The sequence below is a fragment of the Macrobrachium nipponense genome, chromosome 37, assembly GCF_015104395.2.
Source record: "Macrobrachium nipponense isolate FS-2020 chromosome 37, ASM1510439v2, whole genome shotgun sequence".
Taxonomy (NCBI): Eukaryota; Metazoa; Arthropoda; class Malacostraca; order Decapoda; family Palaemonidae; genus Macrobrachium; species Macrobrachium nipponense.
Genome location: NC_061097.1, coordinates 185,464 through 191,273, shown reverse-complemented (window position 1 = coordinate 191,273; position 5,810 = coordinate 185,464).

Here is a 5,810-nt window from a genome sequence, read left to right as displayed (position 1 = left end):
AAGGTCGGGCCCATAATCTTTCTCCAGTGTCAGCATCTTGGAAACTGTTCGCTGTTTTTTTCTGTTTAGATCTTAAAATTTGATTAAAACCCCACTACCTTTTCCTCACTTTTACTGGCAGTTCACCATCTCCGTCACATCTCCCTATTAGAGGTCACAGCTAATGTCAGCCAGCGCCTGGAGCCAAGACCTGTTTTTGCTTAGAGGCTAAGCGAAGCTCTTTTTTGCATTTAGTAATTCTTAATTATCAATTTAATGAATTAGTGTTGTGGCCTTTTCCCACTTGTTTATTTTAGTGAGGTTTACTCATCATTCCTGCTGTTAAATTTACCATGTTGTGTGAGTAAATAAACGAGTGTTAAGAGACATTCTCAGTTGGTGACCTTCCAATAATTAATTGTTCTTTCCGTTATTCTGTTTGTGGCCTTATGAGGGGGTTCTTGTAAGGCTAAGATTGGTAAAGTAAAATGGCAGTCACCCCCTCATAATCCATAATATTAGAAACTTTTCCAGTATGGTGCTAATCAATGAGAATCGGGCTTAATAATATAAAAATTTAAGTAAAATCACCCTCCCACCAACTATCTTTAGCAACTGAAACAAACCTGCACATCAATTCGGTAGTTAATCTGGAATCAGAAACGCAAGGTAACGTGTAACCAAAGTGTATAATTTCTTTATCGAACGTGTGATAAGGTAGTAAGTTAACAGTTAATATAATGCTATATTTTAAAACGCAAGCATTGAAGCATTTAGGAGGCGAAAAGAATAGGGAAGTGTTAGCTAATTAGGCAGGAAACGTTGCATGGAGCAAACCTTGCATGAAATAAGCTAGAGTTGATAGGTAGTAGTAGAAATAAGCTAGCCATGATAGGTAGTAGTAGAAATAAGCTAGCCATGATAGGTAGTAGCAGAAATTAGCTAGGTAAGCTCAGTGCATGTATATCAAGAGGAAATTGCCACATTGGGAACCGCTACCATAACACCAGGCAACATTCTTGCATCCCGACTCATTCACCTTTCTCAAAATTCTCCATCCATAGAGAGTAGCTGTATTTTCAAAAGTATCAGTAATGTAAAATCTGGTCTTATGTAATTCAATTCATGCAGATCTGAAGACTGAACTTTGTATCTCATGAATAGAAAGGAGAAATTAGTGAGTACGAGCATTTGCTCATTCAGGTGCACATCTGTCTCCTGTCAGACGTGTCACTGCACTGTCATTTTATTCATAGTACGTACTATTTTCTTTTGATTGCACAAGTTCTTGCCATCAATCTCAAGGAAGTATGTAACTTTACCATGTAAAGAAAACATACCCTTACTATCTTAACTTGAGAGCGTAGTCATTCTTCATTAGTAAAGAACGCAAACTTTTCATATCCATTCTTCCGCTCTGTCAACTCATTTCCGTTGAGTGAGAATTTTCAGTCTCCTTAACTAATGTGGTGTTCTTTTACACGAACTGTGGGAGGCATGGGTAGTTAACATTTGGTTATATATACTCGATACAAATACAACAGCTTGAGTTCCAGAAACTTCATACAGGATTTTCTATTTTATTGATACATTTTCTTTTGTGTATTGTTTTTTGAATATTATTGGAATTATCCTACATTCTTTCATGATGAGTAATAAACATGGGAAATAGAAGGACGACTGTTTAAACATGTCTTAACTAGTTCCGACCAACGGACTTTTCTTTTAGTAATGGAACACCTATTGCCGGTTTGTGAGAAGAATTGGATTTCCAATTTTTTTCCATTACTGATTTACTGACATTTGAGGTGGGAGTTTAATAACCAGTTTTACTTTATTTCTATATAACCATTATCATGTTGGGGTCTGCGAAATAAAGTATATTCTTTGTATCTCAGGTTTCATTTGAACATACACGTTTAGATGTAGGTTTATGTGTGTTCTGTGTGTGTGAGAGAGAGAGAGAGAGAGAGAGAGAGAAAGAGAGAGGTGGGGGGTGGGGGAGGAGAGCGATGCCTGGGTAAGAAAGAAGCTGATCTTCGTTCAAGTCTGCCAACTTCGCCGGTAGGTGAAAAAAAACAGAGGCCTTAGGGCTTAACGCCCACACACACACACACACACACACACATAAATATATATACAAATATAAATATTTATATATATATATATATATATATATATATATATATATATATATATATAGATATATATACATATATATATATATATATATATATATATATATATATATAATGTATATATATGTATATATAGATGTAATATTATATATATATAAATATATATATATATATATATATATATATTATATATATATATATGTGTGTGTGTGTGTGTGTGTGTGTGTGTGTGTGTGTGTTATTAGGTTTCAAGATGTCTTAGAGTGTTCTCTTGTAAGAATAAATGTCAAAATTTACTATTTTTCGAGAAGAAGCCGCCAGTTAAATATTTATGATACTTAAGCATATGATACTGCGAGTGACCACAGAAAAAAAAAAAACAAGAATCGTAAGCCCAAAGAATTCCAGCCTCTTTATTCCTTGAAGGACAAAAAGTGAAATCAAAGCACACTCTATTTGGAACTGTCCCGCTCTTCATAAATGCATTACATTGAAAAGGTTTCATTTTAGGAATAAAAAAAAAGGATATTTTTCCGCCAGCCTCAGCATCTTTTGTTGTGCAAATTAATTCAATTGGATTAATTACGCTGTCATGTTCGCGCATTTTTCCTCCATCTTCAAGGAAATTTGCCGTTAAAAGGTTTATGGTCTTTGAGTGAGTTAGGGCATGAGAGGACTATGACATCGTTCTGCAATTAGAAATTAATGTCATGAATGGGCTTTGAGAAGAGAGGTCTTGATGGTAATTGTTTTATTAGGAGCAGGGTGGAGGTAGTGGCCGGTTGCCAACGTCGAGACTTTCAAAGTAATGTGTTAAGGTTCAATGTTCCCCTTCTCACATGTAAGAGCACATTACGTTTCACAGTGTCTGTTAGCATAGAAAAGGAAACACATCTGCATTGGTAATTCACATGATTGATATGTTAATTAATATTTTTTTTTATAAATCCAAAGAAAATACAATGAAAATTATATACAAGAATCTTTTTTTCTCTCTCCCGCGGAAACAAATCTATAGTTTACGGTGGATCAAATCAAGTAAAATTCCTCAAACATATTTTAAACTAAACCTCACAGACAAATTTCTTAATGAAGAAAATACTAAATAAGCGAAGAAATTAAGATCCTGCCTTTAGACACTCTTTCGGCTCTTTGTAAAAAAAAAATGGTCATTGCATAAAACAGTAACGCCTCATGTTGAAAGGATTTCTTTTCTCTGTTCTTCCCGGTTAGCTGAATCAGAATTTTCCACCTCATCCAGTCAACAGTACCACATATATAATATTACTATCGCATTCTCTTATGATTGCGCCCTTTTTTTTTTTCTACAGATATCCCTTTAGATATTAGCTTCGAATATTACCAAAAACAATAGACCATTTCCCCTTCTTCAGTTGCATGGACTGTATGGGATTTGCAATTGCATACAGCTATACCGAATATTGTGTTGAATATTAGCCGGAGTCATGCTGATAAAAAAACTCAAAGTGTGAAAGCTCTTGCTTCAAATATACTGAACTCTATTCATATTTGAACGGGTCCTGGGATCACCCAAATCACATTGCCACATTCATTGAATTCATCTGCATCTCGAAAAAAGGAAAGAATTCGAAAAATAAAAAAGATATATAAATCTCAAAATACCCGTAATGTAACGGTTCTGTGACCTGTATTTCGTTCCTTTTTGCTGAGGTAGGAGGCAAAGGAGAAAAATGCTTTGGATTATAATGGAGATATAACGCTGTGCATTGTTCAATTTCTTCTTAATTTTCGCCAAGAATATTAAGAATTAGTGGTAGGCTACGAAATAGATAATATATTTTATATTATTTTTTCATTTTCGTTTATTTGCTTTTTTATTCAATAACGATGAATATTCTTTTATCCTCTTCTAAAGTCAAATGCTCATAGTATTTAAAATATTTTTTTTTTCAAAATAGATTTCCCTCTCAGGTATTGCTTCTGTTTTACAAAGGCCCTCTCTTATTTCTTCTTTGTCACATTCGTTTATTTCTGTTCATTATACCACTTCATTTCTATAATTTTAGTTACTTTTCTTTTTTCCCTCACTTTCATCCTTCGCTATGAGATTTTCTCTTACCGTTTCTCTCCATTACTTCCCAGGCTTCTCATTTTTTCTTTTTCCTTATCTTTTATCCCAATCACTTGGCAATGACGGCATCGTTAGCATTTCCTCCGATCTCCATCAAGCATCTCTTCAGTGCCTGACGCCTCACGCCCTCTAGATCGTTTTGGTAAGTCGGATACTGATGTCCAGTCACGGTGATTTCCGAAGTCTGTCAGTGATGTGTAAACACAGTGATATCCGAAGTCTGCTAGTGTTCTGCAAATACAGTGATATCGGAATTCTGAAGTCTCCCGGTGATATACAAATCCAAAGACTGCCATTGATATCCAGTCACGGTGATTTCCGGTGATAGACATTGACTTTTTACAACCTAGACATCCAAAGTCAGTTATCGACCTAAGAAAACTCTGGCACGCAAACACACTTCTATGTGCTTTTCTCATTGACACCCCGTGTTTTTCATATGGCGCTTAATCCCCAGTAGCTTCCTGCATCTTCAAAAGCTCCAGGTGCAGGTATCCTTCTCCATGATATACAATAATTCAGAGTAATTACTTCAGCCTCTACTTTCGTTTCCATCTTTATTTCAACAAAATAACGAGAGATATCTTTTCGAGATTGTTAAATCCTTAATTATTTTTCCACACATTAAGAATGAATTGATAGTCATCATGAACCAAAATTTTTGTCGACACTCAACTTGTAAAGAAAGATTGCATAGAACAGAATACCAAATTCTGAAAACAAAGGAAAAATATGAGACAGAAAAGCATGAAAAAGCAAACGCAGCAGAGATGAAAAGACTAAAAAGCTAATATGAACCTGAAAAAATTCAAAACTTTGACATGGATAAATAGATCACACGAAACAAAACACACCATTTTTTTTTAATTTAAAAATCTATACGCTTAAAAACATGCAGATATGAAACGATGAGAGGGCCATGTACATTCTACGTCGTTCATGCTTGGCGCAATTTTAATCTGATCCTGGAATTAGGATGTGAGAGGGAAAATAACCGATTTTAGGACAGCGCAGAGAAGTTTCATTGGAGAAGAGGGGTCCGTAAATTCCCCATGACTATGGTAAAGGTAAATGAGTAAGAAATGCATACAGGGAGAGAAAAAGAGAGAGAGAGAGAGAGAGACACTGGGAGGGATGGACTACTGGATACCTGAGTGGAAGAAATATTTGGAGAAGGCGGAGCTCAGTTCCCGTTGATGAATAGGCTGAACATTTCCTTTCGTTACTTAAAACCTGTTGTAACTGAGGTCACTGGGAGAAACGATTAAGGAGGAAAATGTCGGGGAAAGATAAGGAGGAGTTCAAAATGCTTAGGGAACAAAGGCAAAGGAAAAAGTCTCTGAGATGGAGAGAGAGAGAGAGAGAGAGAGAGAGAGAGAGAGAGAGAGAGAGAGAGAGAGCAATTAAATCGACTGAACTCTCAAAAAGCCATAGAATAATGAATGGACACCACAGACTAAATAATGGTGATAGATTTGTGTCCTAAATCATCAACTATGAGAGGAGGCATTTATTCCTCGCTTCCACATACACCCAAATGCGTGGATCCCCATGGAAAGACACAAAGGGGAATAAGGTTG